Consider the following 15,542-nt stretch of genomic DNA (forward strand, 5'->3'; position numbering starts at 1 on the left):
TAAATCACTGGAGTTTTTCAACTTTGGAGAATCTCTTATAAGATAAAGGTGGTTAGTCATGTATAATAATCCTATATATAAATTCATAAATAATGGTTACTTCTCTGAGAAGATTGAATAACAAGAGGTATAAAACAAGGTTGCCTTCTGTCACCATACCTGTTTATTATGGCCATTGAAATGTTAGCTATTAAAATCAACAAACAGATCCAATGATAAGTTTGTCAGATTTTATTGTGTTGCCTATGCAGCCCTCATAGACTAAATGTGGCACTTTGTACTAGTTGGGTGTGCATTATAAAAACACCAACCATACATCCACACTATAGTTAAAGTAGCAATATTGAATGACATTTTGCCAGCAAGATTAATCAATTAAGGCAGACAGTAGATCACAGGTAGGGTAGAGGATGATGATGATGTGCAGCAATAACTTTGAATGATTGATTGATCATGAATGATTTGCATGGCTTCAATTATCATTCTGCCTCTGCATGATAATCTTTTGGGGGGAAATGCACTAAATAGCAAGTTGTTTAAAACTCCCCCACCTCCCAATTCCCAATTTAACCCCTGGTTACCCCACATTCTCATTCACACACTTCACACTCATATATTAATACATCAGCATGTACACATTCGCGCGCACACACACACACGCGCGCGCACACACACACACACACACACACACACACACACACACAGACAGACAGACAGACAGACAGACAGACAGACAGACAGACAGACAGACAGACAGACAGACAGACACACACACACACACACACACACAGAGGCAATAACAGTCACAATAGCATCCCTGTGAGGAGACGTATGGGTCTGGGCTAAAAGGCACATTTACAGGGTGTTTCATCACCGTGGAAACGCCTCAGCCTGCGAGAGAGCCACAGAGACAGAAGCTTCCCACAGTGAACCAGAGACACAGTCGCACTCAGTTTCATCATCCAAATGGTGTTTCACAGCAGTGGCAGGGAAACTGAAGTCCCTGGGTGTACCATATTGCCCAAGGATCCTGTAGGTGAGCTGCATGTCAGAGCAGCTATAATACTGTGAAAATAAGCAAATAGACAGAATCCACACGCTAAGGAAGTTTAGTCAGCCATACAAGCAGAGGGGCACAGCGTGCACAATACATTGCAGATAATGGACTGGATATTTCCTCCTCACTTCATTTCTCAATTACAGTGAAAGCAATATATTGACACTGGCCACAGACTTCCAGACTTCAGGAAAAAAAAATAGAACATGCACTGCATTTCCACAAAGAGGAATTGTAATCATGATTAATTTTAAAGTATTATTTCAGTAGTTATTTATTTACCTGATATTAAATGAAGAACTTTTTAACAATTGGCTTGGCCCATTGTAGTTCTTTCTTCAGAGTGGTAATCACAAAGTATTACATTCTACAATTGGTAGTCATGCTACACACACTAATGATGAATACCAACTGATATTATGAATACCAACAATTACTGATATCCTTGCATACTCTCTCTCTTTCTGTCACTCACACACACACACACACACACACACACACACACACACACACACACACACACACACACACACAGCCTATTCCTCAATTCCCTCTGTGGGCAGAGAGACAAGAGTCTCTGTGCTCCTCATCAGAATTTTTCAATACAGTCTCAGACACAGAAGGGAAAAATACACCACCACCCTTAGCATCTTCATCCCCCTCCTGTGATGTTCAGATAGATGGATTCCTCTATTTCCCCTCTGATTAAAGCTTTGTGTTTTACATGTGTTATCATTCGTTCCCATCATTATTCCCCTGCTTTGTCTCAGCCTACTCCTCTAATTAGAGTCTCTTTCCTTTCATTCCTCCCCGTCCCTTTCTTGCACCTGTGAGAGCGAGAAAAAGAAGAAGAAGACGAAAGAGAAGGGAAGAAGGAGGGAATGAGGGGAAAAAAGATGAAAAACGCACCACACGGAGTGAGTGGCGGAATGTTCTGGAATGCTGCGTCTGAGGGGAGGATGAAGGCGCTTGTCACGTCTCATCTCTCCTCCACACACACACACACACACACACACACACACACACACACACACACACACACACACACACACACACACACACACACACACACAGACACACACACACAGACACACACACACACACACACACACACACACACATCCTAACTGCAGCGCAGAGACACAAAGTCCCCCACTCCCCTCTGCCACTGAGCTTGCCTTTGAAAAGAAGAAAGTGCAGGGGAAATGAAAGGGAAGAGAGAAGAAGAACAAGCTAGAAGAAGCCACCACATTGGATGTTTCATTTTGACCCATATTTGTCCCGACGCATAACTCAAACAGGCGGTGAGGAGCCCAGTGAAGCTGCAATTTGGATGAGACCGTGTGTGTCTGAATCCCAATAAGAGACACTGGTGACAGCATCTAAAGACATCCACCTTTACACACTCTACACGGGTGGCATACTGTATATGTCTGTATAAGTCTTTATAAATTAAATCCCACTTTACTGAGTTGAGTGTGAAAATGCTACTGATACTTCACTTAAGAGAATGTTACAATGATAGTTGTACAGTTGCTGGGGTTTGAACAAAGGTCTGAATCCCATCCCCTCTCCTGGTTGTACATCATTCTTCTCTCTGTTCCTACCTATTTACTTTCTCCCTCTCCCCTCTCCCCTTCTCTCTCTCCATCCCTTCAGCCAGGACAGTGTTGTCTGACCCCTTGTCGGTCCACAGTCTGGCCGAACCGCGGTTGCGCCATCCTTCTCTGGATGTTATTGTGAGGGGAGGATGGAGCTGAGCCCATGTGGTCTGGCTGTGTTTACATCTGTCTGGGCCTGGAGCCTGAAGGCCTCTGGAGGCCATCCTGCCCTGAACTGGACCCAGCACATTTAGGAACAGGACCCGACCACCTCTCCATTCCAGCACACACACCGTCTGACATCTGCCACAGTTAAGTACTGTATGTCATTGAGGGGAGACTCGTGAATATAAACCAATGACATTTCTGCGGGAGATTTTCCCACTTAAGTCATTGTTATACTAGACCCTTCAAGCCAGAGGATCTGATAAAAGGGGATTACTCCGCCTCTAACCAACCTCACATCATCCTCTAACCTGCTTTACGTCTCTCCTAATCGTACTCACTTATCCTCTAACTGCTCTCACTTCTCCCTCGAAACCGTCTCATTTGTCCTCTAACCCACTTCTCTGTCTAGACAAGAATGCTGAAAAAACTGAAGTTTATTCACTTTCAATGGGGGGGAGGGGGAGTGTCGTGAGACCAAAAACTTGACCCTAGGCAACACGATTTGGGCAGGCTAGCGATGCCAACACATTAGGAAAATGTAACTTTTCAGTGATATCGCTTGGTGACAGCCAATCAGAGGAGGAAGGAAGGTCTCCCTAGCTTGTTTTGTATCAGCTAATGGTAAATAACACCCACTAGTGGCCAAGCAGGGGAGAGACAGGTGATTTCAACGCTTATATTCTGAGCACACAGTCACCCTCTTCACTTTTACCACTAGTTCTCTTTATATCTCCCTTAAACCCTCTCACATCTCCCAGTAACCCAACTCACATCTTGTAACTCCCATTCATATGGGGTTTGTTCTAGAGTTCTTAATGTCTTTTTTTAAACAAGCACATTTTCTTCATAAGCTGTTGTCTCTTTGGTTCTAAGTGAAAATCTAAACACTGTTGTTGAAGCTTGCCATGTCAGAAATATGTTGAACATGCACTAATCCAGCGAAGCAAAAGCAGGTGTTGAATAGTTCTCAGTGCAGTACATGATCTGTCTTTTGTTTTTGATCACTCATGAATATGCATGGGGCCTGGGACTGTGAGGGTCCTCTACAGAGGAACATGTTTAACAATGGAATTACATCTCTGACACACAATCCACCGCAAGGCTCGGATTAAACACACCACTGAGAGACAGGAGAGGAGTGGGGAGAGAGGGAGAGTCAAGTGATAAAGAACAGATTTTCTTCTTATCTGTGTAGAAGCCGGGGCCCCAGGGAGAGAAGGGGGGAGGGACGGGAGGGAGTCATGAAGGGGGGAACAAGGCGTCAATCCGATATATTTAATTTATTTTGCTGTTAGTGAATCATCAAGGGGATGATCCAACAGCGGATCAAAAGAATGAGTAAAGGAATGGAAGAAAAGGCAGATTAACGGAACAGAACAAAGGAGCAGACTCTCCAAGACTATCTCTCCTCTCCCTCTCCCTCCTTCTCTATCCCTCTGTCCTTCTCTTTTTCACCATAAAGAGTGTTCAGTGGGAATATGAAAAGCAGTTGGGCCTCTAAGAGAACTCTTCCAGGCCAAACATGTTACAGTAGAGTTACACAGAACCATCATAGACACTTGCTTTCACCACAAAAGGACTCCTGAGAGGGTGCAGGTCAACTCCTGCAGGGTGCAGGTCAACAATGTGTGTGTGCAGTGAGGTGAGGTGGGAGCTGAAGTGGACATTGGGAGCAGGCCCGGTCAGGCTTGAACGACAGTCCAAAAGACAGACGGGCAGCCGAGACGATCCTGCCCTGTCTTGAAAAACAAACACGAGAGGCCCCAATGATCATCCACAACCTTATCCAACACTCAGCCCCCACCTCAGTAAATCACTCTTACACCATACTCTCCTCCAGACACTGTCCCAGGTTGGAGCCTGAAAAGTGTGTATGTGTGTGTGTGTGTGTGAGAGAGAGAGAGAGAGAGAGAGAGAGAGAGAGAGGACAAGAGTTTTGTTTCATGCCTGCCTTGTCTCCTACACCCGGTCTCGCCCAGAAAAAATGAAATACAGTGTAAAATAAATGAGTGGCCAGCCAAGCTCACGCCTGGTTGACAGTAAATATTGACCCTAGGCTCAGTGTCTGTGTGGACCTGAAGAGTAAACCCAGTCCCAGACCCACTGAAGCACATCCACTGGCAGACAGACAGGCAACTGACCAATGAGGGGGGAAGTGAACCATGGGGCTGTCGAAGGTAGAAGTTACCTCTAACCACTGACATTCTAATGGTTAAAGTAAAGGTTGACGGTATGCGCCACTGACCCTTGATCTGTGGTTGAGGGCGACGTCTCTATGTCTCATTCTCCTCAGCTTCAGGGATAATGGTTGGTATACACTCTGTGCCAAATGGCTTCAGCACCATGCAGGCCCCACTTTATGCTATGCCCTGAACTTAGCTCTGATACTGACACTTACCGTGTGTGGGTGTGGGTGTGTGTGGGTGTGTGTGTGTGTGTGTGTGTGCTATTTTGTGTCTTTGTCAGCTCAACAGCTAACATTGCAGGAGACAGACTGCCTCCTGACAGTTATTTGCTAGTTTAGTTTTCTCTGTGCTCTGTCTATCTCTCTGTCTCTCTTCCTCTCCCCAAATTACCCTGGAGGACTTGGCGAGGGTAAACAGCACCAGCTGAAGAGAATGCTTGTTATTGTGATGCTTTATTTCTTCTTTGCCTTCTATGTATCTGTGTGTTGGCATGAGCCCTAGTGTGCTAGACCTCTGGATATATTCTATAAAATAATTATTCTTTAAAATAATATTTTTTTATATTCCATATTTCAAAATGTGTTGCTCAGATGGATTTCTGCTTGAAGCATGCCAGGGCTCCATTTTCTTAGCAAGAATACAAAAACCGAATAAGAAAGTGCTACGTCTCTATCAGTGTTTCTTTACTAGTTAGCTCATAGACTATAAAAATAATGGACAAAGCAAAGTCTGACATCATCTGACCTCATCTCCAGGCTGTTGTATTGACGGTAAAGCGTGGCTCTGAATCAGAATTGTGTAGTGCACAAGCGCTGGGGGAGGTGTTGTGGGAGATGATTGGTTGGTAGATTAAGCTGATTAAGACAATGGCTATGCAATCGGCAGATTCTCCCAGTTGTTGTATTGTAAACAAAGGCCAAGTTTGATGCATTGGTCCACCAGACCTTCCCAGTATTTGGACGTAAGTGTAAATGAGATTCGACATCACCCAATGCTTTTCAATGGGAATAGCTTGTTTTTGCAGCACGCTAGATAAATGCTTAATTCCTAATTGCCATCTTGCTTTGTCCACCCATAGAGCCTACACGATATCCTCTCTTATGTAGGACAACACAAGAAGAACGTGTGAGCTAAAGGAAGCCATCTCTCCATCACTGGCTTACACATTATGGCCACGTGATATTGAGTGTAACCAATGCAAGTGCATCTCAGCAATAGCAACACTGACAGAGACAGACAGAAACAGACAGAGACAGACAGAGCACAAAAGATTGACATTGAGTTTTCAGCTGATAAAGACAGTACCCACTATAGAAATATACAACTATACAAGGCTATAGTATACAGACAAGTTGCAGTAGCCTAAATTGGTAGCTAAATTATACATCCTTATGATTTTACCAAAACGTTAAATCATTGCCCTATGTAGCACTGCATCATGAAGCGAACACCACCAACCTCGGTTGTGTGGTTAGTAAAGGATCTTGTGCTGCATCAAGGCTAGCCTTAGAGAATTAAATGAAATGATTTTCTTCAGATCCATTTTTTTTGCTTTGATCCACTATCTAAATCCTATATATTGATGAAGCAGTTCCGGTTAAATGCTTTGCACCTAACCTAACTTAAACCTAAAACCAATAGCCTACCTGTGGTGACCCCAAGCTATGGGCTATGGGCTGGACGACAAGATGTTCAAGAGGTGCTAATCAATAAACCACGCAGTCAATGAACAATCCTGATACAACAATGAAATATATGTTTACTACAAGTATTCTACTACACTAAATATGCACTATAGGAAACAGTGGCTGATATACGCTCTATTATGGGATCATTTATGAATTAATAAGTTGTAGAATTAACTGAACAAAAGCATTCCTTACTTTCCAAACGTTGCAACCGCGTCCAGACTGGTTCTGTCTGTTGACACACGGCATAAGTTTACTACAAATCAATCATACATCAGATATGTGAAAAACAAGATAAAACAATTACCAGGAGCACAAATAATTACTGCCCAAGCTGGGTCTCACTATGTCCCAGCCCAGAGGGTTCCCTGGCATGACCTGGAGACAACATTTGATTAAAACATGATTCTAACATACAATTCTAACATTGCGGCAATACAAATACTCTTCCAAACACAGAGGGTAATTAAATATAGAGAACTCCTTGATGCCCAGTCATTCACACGTACAGACTTGGAAACTAGTGGGCATGCCGTGCACCAAATAAACTGGATGTCAATATGTCAGATTACCACACTCACCTCCCCAATGTTGAATTGTAGCCCCGACAATAGATTGGGCACCAAGGCCTGAATGGGACACTGGTAAGCGTTTGAGGTGAAGGCCCTGGGAAATCACAATAACAATCCCTACTCTCAACTCAGCCTAACTTCCCATCAATGCCGATCTCTGTAGGTTATGGGGGGTCTGGGTGTCTTCCTGCTGTGGCCCTTAAAGTTGGACGGAGGCCTTCAGGGCCATGTGGTTTCTCTGTTTTTTCCTCTTCCATCACATCTCTTGGTTGGTTAGCATATTCTCCCTCCTGAGCTTCTTCATGCACTGCAGGGTCGTACATTCTTTTGGGCATTTTCCATGTTCCATTGTTCCTCCAGTGCCTGATGAGGGTCATCAACTCTGAAGACAAGAAGACAAGACTTCCCCTTGGTTGGGGCCATTTGTTATGTGCACTCTAAATGATCACCTTTACCTTTGCAGTAAGTTGCTATGTGATTTACAGTTTTCAAGGCAGCAGCAGCAGCAGTTTCAAGGCAGCAGCCTTCCGACCGTTTGTAAATGTTATATATCATTTGACAGTTTTCACCAAATACTGAGTAAAGATAGCAACATGAAAGATTCGGTTCGGTTGTCAAACCCACTTTGAAAATAAGAGTACTACCTTATAAACGGTTTAAATACTAGCCATGCTGAACTATAACCAGATAACCAAGATGCTGTAACAGACAGAGTGACCTGTACATTGTGTCCCAGTAGCAGCCATTAAATCCAAATCTACAGACCTTGACCATCATTTCTTCAAATCTTGATTCTTAGCACAGCGTAGCCTGTGCATTATATTTCTTTCATTCTACCATTGTACCATCTGGATACCATAGTGCACAGGTGTCAAACTCATTCCATGGAGGGCCGAGTGTCTACAGGTTTTTGCTCTTCCCATCTACTTGATTGATGAATTAAGGTCATTAATTAGTATGGAACTCCCCTCACCTGGTTGACAAGGTCTTAATTGAAAGGAAAAACCAAAAACCTGCTGACACTCTGCCCTCCATGGAATGAGTTTGACACCTGTGCCATAGGGCATTCATTGGACTATAGAGAAATATTGTCCAATTATTACAATAATAGACAATTATCATGAAATATCATTGGTGTTGTTAATTAAAAAGAATATTAATAAAGTGTACCCATTGAGGCTCGGAGAACCAGTCTGCTATTGTTGTTGTCCAATGAGGTTTTGCCATACAAGGAATTAATCAATAAGTGGAGGGTCTCAATGTCTACCATGTCTGCTAAGGGTAGTCATGATGGTAATTGTAGGATCGAGGGATAGATAGATAATACATTAATTAAGAGTAATACAGTACAGAATTACACACATCTGGTGTAAAAAATAGCTAATACAATTTCCCAACTGTGCAAACATTGTGCAACCATTGCCAATCATTTTGTAGGATTTCACATCAGGGATGGTTTCCAAAGCATTTAAAAGTGCATTTATAAAGCATTAATAACTGGCTCCTCCTAATTGCAAGCTCCCTATTTGGCAAGCATTGTGTGAATATCGAACAACCAATGAGTTATAACTGTTTGTAAATCAGAATCAGAATCAGAATCAATGGCCAAGTATATTTGCACATACAGGAAATTGACTTGGTGAGGTTGGTGCATGGACATAAAAAACAAATAGCAAATATTGACGAGAAATTTACAAAATAGCTAAATATTAACAAAATAGCAATAACAACTATACAAATTTACAAAAAGGAGCAGAGGCTGTGAAATGATTATGGGGCATGTACACTATAAATTAGAATAATAATTCTAATAATTTAATAATTATAAATTACAAATTACACTGTCAGTGCATTGTGTGTGTGACAGGATGGGGGGGGGGGGGTGGAAGTCCCAGAGTCAGTGAGAGGCAGAGGGCTTGTTTGTGAGCCCCACTGCCATGGGGAAGAAACTGTTTAGGTGGCGCAAGGTTTTAGTCTTGATTGACTGGAACCTTTTGCCGGATGGAAGTCTATGGAAGAGGTTGTGACCAGGATGGGAAGGGTCAGCGATGATCTTTCCTGCTCTCTTACTGGTCCTGGAGTGGAAAAAGTCCAGGGGAGATGGCAGGTTGCAGTCGATGACCTTCTCGGCTGACCGAATGATCCGCTGCAGTCTGCCTTTGTCCTTGGCAGTGAAGGCAGCGAACCACACGGTGATCGATGAGCTGAGGATGGACTCAATGATGGCCGTGTAGAACTCGACCATCACTTTCTGCGGCATGTTGAATTTCAACATCCTCTGCTGGTCCTTCTACATCCTCTGCTGGGCTTTCTAACATCCTTCTAAATGGTTTATAATTGAATAATAAACTGGTTATGAGTGATTTATTAACTTATTATAAACCCTTTACAAAGGGGACCTTAATGTAAAGTGTTACCGAATTTACACTGCAGATTTGAGTGCATGTGTTATGCTGTCTTATGACGGAGGACAGTGAAACGAGTGGGTGCTCTCATTTGCCATTGTTCACGACAATATCTCTGATGAAAGTTGCTCTGATTTCACAGATATATCCCAGAGACTACCTTGATACACATCATGTATAGTGTACGTACTTGCACACACACACACACACACACACACAAACGTCAAACGTGTGACCATCTTGTATGATCCCTGCAAATGCATCGCCCCCAACACATAAACACACTCACACTCGACTTAAATATCATTTGTTTACACCAGAAAATATATTTATGTGTTGGAATTTGAGTGGAAAAGCACCCAAAAGCCCCAGTGTGTTTGTAGCCCTAAATAACAGTGGTGGTGGAGAGTGTGGTTGACCATAATTACCCAGGCCCTGTTAAAACCTGGGCGTGCTGTCTGTCTGTCTGCTGGCCCCGTTACGACTCCCGTCTACTGCAGTCCACTCCCAAACACACACACACACACACACACACACACACACACACACACACACACACACACACACACACACACACACACACACACACACACACACACACACACACACACACACACACACAGCTATCCTATGGGCCGAACCTCTGTTTTTCTACATCTGTCTGGACCAGTAAAAGACTGCGACTGCTTACAACATATTACATAATTTAGGATTCAGACAAACATAGTGTTTTTTTGGTGTTGAGTTTCTTTTAACCCAAAAACATGGCCATGTCTAGCATGTCAATGACCTGCAGTGAGTTTTTTCATTTTGCATAATGTGTGTGTGTGTGTGTGTGTATGTGTGTGTGCATGTGTGTGTCTGTGTGTCTGTGTGTCTGTGTGTCTGTGTGTCTGTGTGTATGGGGATGTGGATTATCAGCCTTGAGTGGATGGGGTGTTTTATGCTGTACTCAGAGGCTGGTAATTGAACTAAACATTTTCCCGTTCCCAGTGAAAGCAACACTCAATCAGCCCTGATTGGAGTGGTGAGTTGGTGGATTTTTAGCACTGTTCTCTATGTATTTTCATTTCAATAGCATTCATGTTCACATGCTAAATCTCCATCTGGCCACTGTGAAAGAGGACTGGGGTTGTGATGAACACACACATATTCACACAGTGTTCTCTCTCTAAGCTGAGGATAGACAAGCCAGGCCTGATCTACTGTGTGTGTAATATCTATGACAGCTACAACAGCCAACTGTGTGTGTGTGTGTGTGTGTGTGTGTGTGTGTGTGTGTGTGTGTGTGTGTGTGTGTGTGTGTCAGCCACTACTTTTTCTCTCTCACACATTACTAACCAGAGCTGTTTAAAGCAGTCAAAATATGAACACAAATTCCATACACGATTACACTTCACAATGTGTTCCAAAAATCTGCAGTAGTACAACCAAAATCACAGCCAGCAGAGTCTATACGATTCAGCCAACCGCTGAAACTCATTTAAAATTCCTTTTAATACCTTGTTTTTCACACAAGCAGTTTTTCACTCTAGCTTAAAAAAACAAACTGCAAAAACATGTAGAAAACCCAGCCTTATTTCATAGATCACTAAAGTCTCTTTTAAGATGCTGTTCTTTCCCCAGACTTGCTGCTCCCCCCGTCCCCTCTGTGGTTTTGGCAGAGAGAGGCTGTGGTCTAGGGTGGGTATAGCAGATAGACAGGACAGGACAGGCTTGGGGCCAGACACTGGCTCCTGTTTGCCTGCACAGTGCTCTACACGACAGGAGATATTCTCTGAATATTCTCTCCACCCTGCCAACGTATGCCCCTTGTGTATACAGCTGGGGATGTTATGCATGAGTAACAGAGGTGCTTTGGAGACCATGCTCCCCTGCCTGAGACCTGAACACTTGCTTTAGCTCCAAATGTTAATGATGACTTTAGCTTAGAGGGCTAATGCGGTGTTGTGGTACAAACCTTGTCTGTCACACATTCACTGTCGCATACACAAACTGTAGCTACAATACTCACACATATTTTCACTTTTGGATATTATAGGCTTGAGCCTCATGTTCGGAGAGTTGTGTGAATGTGGGAAATGTCTGAAAGGTCTGTCTGAAAGATTATAGAACACACTTGAAAGGATAACGATAATAATACACTCCTCTTCCTCTCATCTTCTCCATAAACGCCAGACCCATCCCTAGACCAGGGTACAATCCCAGAGGTATCTGGAATGCGTCTTAGTATGCTATAAGTTGTCGTAGCGCTGTGCTCATTGTTGAGTGATAATAGAATACGATGTTGCGATGTTCTAAATGTATGAGAAGCCTCCCATTTTCAGCGCACCCCAACCCTCCATGTACCACTGGGTCTCACAGCATCAAGTTGTAGAATAAATACATGAAAGCCTTTCTTAGAAGCACTCACCAGTAGCTTTTGTTTTTACAAGCCCAGCTGTATTCAGTTCAAACCTAAAACAATGTGGGCTAGACATCAGGAAATCCAAAAAGAATTTTTAAAGAATACAACAACAGAAGTTAAATGCTTTCCCCTTTGGTGGTGGTTAAAGCATTATAGCATATTGTATATATCTTCATTTGGTTTATTGGGAGCAAAAATTGAATTGATGCGCTGGAGATGCAATATGCAGATTTAATACGTCCCTGCAGAGGGCTGATGAAGGTTCATTGTCTCACTTTAAAAGCAGAGGGAAACTTTATGGAGCTGGTTGGGCAGTGATATATCATCACATAACTCACCTGTCTCAAACTCTTAAGATCAACTTAATTTAACCTAGATAGAGGCAATGAAGGTTTTCAAGAGGGAAAAGGAAAAATATCAAATGTATCTACTGGTTTTTGGCGGAGACATTACAATGGTGATGAATTATTAGCGAGGATGTCATCTCTCTCTCTCTCTCGCCTCTCTTTCTCCCCTCACTCACTCTCTCTCTCCTCTCTTTCTCTCTCCCCTCACTCTCTCTCTCTCTCTCACTCCTCACTCACTCTCTCTCTCTCTCTTTCTCCCCTCGCTCACTCTCTCTCTCTCACTCCTCACTCACTCTCTCTCTCTCTCTCTCTGTGCTTCAGATGTTTTCTTTCCTCTAGGTGTCAGCAGAGTTGTTTATGCAGGGATGGACTGAGCTGGACAGGGCTACCGATTATCTTGCGAGTGTGTGTGTGTGTGTGTGTGTGTGTGTGTGTGTGTGTGTGTGTGTGTGTGTGTATGTGTGTGTGTGTGTGTGTGTGTGTGTGTGTGTGGAGTTTCGCTTTCCCCAGCACAGTGACAGCCTTGCTCCAGTTGCCGTGGTGATATCCTCTCCCAGGTGACACACACACACATATACACGCACGCACGCACATCACACACATCACACACATTATCATAGTTAGCCATTTGCATCACCTCCATAGGCATCATGACTTTGATTTATTTCACTTCTATTTACATACCATGACATCCTTGGGTCGTTGTTTGTGTCCTTCTGTGGGTTAGATAACCATCATTAACACCAGTGTCCCTCTGCTATGGTGGTGTTACGTCCTGCCTGTCACACTCTCTCTCCACTTTCCTCCACAGACCCACTGTTCCTGCAGGTGTCTCCCCCCACCTGTGCGCTCACTAATGAGAGTGAAAATGAGAACAATGGGGAGAGGAGCGCAGGGCCCCGCCAGCTCAGCTGGGCTCCGTTGATCTTGTTAATTGCGTCCATGGACGCGTTCCGCTCTCTTTGAAGTGTGTCTGAAGAGCCCGCTTCAGAGACCGGCAATTACCGCACATCATGTAATTGCTGCAAGACAGGCAGCCATATGAGAGAACTCATGTTACTGTATATATATATATGTGTGTGTGTGTGTGTGTGTGTGTGTGTGTGTGTGTGTGTGTGTGTGTGTGTGTGTGTGTAGCGTGTAACTCTCCAGTAGTAGTTTGGGGCCAGTAGGAGATTAAGCTACAACATTGGTAGATATTCCGAGGACATTGGCTTGTACAATGTGGCAGCTTCTGCTGTGTTGTATTGTCTCTACAATGACAAAATACTGTAAAGTCTTAGTGCTACTCATTAAAACTTGCTCTACTGACTTCCTCTACTGATTACTTTATTGATTACAGGTACGTACGTCCAACGTCCCTCAAATTGAACGCGTTCCCTCATATGATGACAATCTTTTAAAACTCACGTAGATAAGCTAACAAAGAAAGTAAGAATTAAACTTGGCAAATAAATATGCTTCACTTTTAACTAAGGAAGCTTGGGGAAAAAAGCGCTCTACCCTTCCGCTTGGAATGAGCCTCAAAACGTCCTAAAATTACAGTAGCTCGTCCCTTTAAATGAGTTTAAAGGTAGGCTCAATAGTATGATGGAAAATGAAGTGAGGGGGTAGAAATGTTTTGACCCCTAGTTGCATTTAAATGTTTTTTTAAACTTTGTGTGGTGGCTATTTTCACCAGGTCTCTCTTCTATAGAGATTGTTAACAAAAGATTGTTAATCTCAATGAGACTAACCTGGTAAACATAATAAAACATAAATACATCACAAATAACAGTAAAAAACAATCCAGTCCAGTCTACCTTTCTGTCAGTCCTAGACTATGGGGACATCATATACAGTATATGCAGGGTTAGGGTTAGGGTTAGGGTTAGAGTTAGGGTTAACACAGCTGTTTTTACACTGAAGCCACTTGACACAGTTTACCATAGCACTCTCTGTTTCATTACTGGAGACGGTTTCCAAGAGCATTATTGTAATTTATATCAAAGTGTGGGCTGGCCATCACTGGCCATCTGAAGAGAACAGCATTGCCTCCTATTTATTTACAAAGGGCTACTACAAAAGCTACCTCAGTACCTTACATCTCTCATGAAATTAAGAAATACAAAATATTGTTATACCACCCCCAAGAATGGATAACTCTAGATGTCCCCGTTGTAGAATCTCATTTAGGCAAGGCCACTTTTGGTTTTTCTGCACCACAATATTGGAACAAATTCCAAGATTCTCTAAAAATGTACTCCCTAGAACATCTGAGGCATTTCAAGATGCTAGGAATGAACTGTGTCAAAGAGGACTGCATATGTTTTACTTAGCTCATTGTATGGCTTCAATTGTATACTTTTTATGTGTTTATTAATTTGTTTGCAATGTCTTTCTTATTTTGTTTCTTGTTGTTTGTTTCTCTTGTGCCATGTAAGCAGGGCTCTCCTGAAAAAGAGACCAAGGTCTCAGAGAGACTCCCCTGCATAAATAAAAGAAAATGTGAGAAGAAATCTCTAACACACAAATATTTGTTCATGTGTATTGTTAATATTTTAGAATGAGTAATTCTGCCTCTTATAGAAAAATAATACATTGAACTAGAAACCTATTTTCCAAATTCAGCCAAGAGATGGGATTTTAAATGTATCACATGTCAGATAGCAAGGATACTGGAAATTTGGATGCTACGGTTTCTGCGCCATATTGGCTACAACTGTACAGGCCGCTGGTGTGTGTGATTTTGGCTAGCTACTGCAACAAAATCAGTGACTAATTCATGAAAATTAGGACAAGCCAGAGGGGTCATAAGTCCTGACCTACATTTGTGCTATGTATCCGTATGCTCTCGGATTTGAATAAGTGTTTGTTTGGTAAGGTGCTTTTCAGTGTCCCAGATTCATAGTCATAAACAATCTTTGGAATTGTCCAAAACGAGGCACACACTCACAGTTTGTATTAAAAAGCCCTTATTTCTTCATGGGCTAATTGAATTGAAATAACAGAGTGAGACATTGAACGATTGTTGTCGATGTGTATCGGCTGAGTTGCCTTCATCAGGACGTAGTCACAGTAGAGTATATTTATGTTTTAAATGGAGAGCAAGGATGAATGACAGCACATCAT

Source organism: Argentina silus, assembly GCF_951799395.1.
Source record: "Argentina silus genome assembly, chromosome: 15".
Classification (NCBI taxonomy): Eukaryota; Metazoa; Chordata; class Actinopteri; order Argentiniformes; family Argentinidae; genus Argentina; species Argentina silus.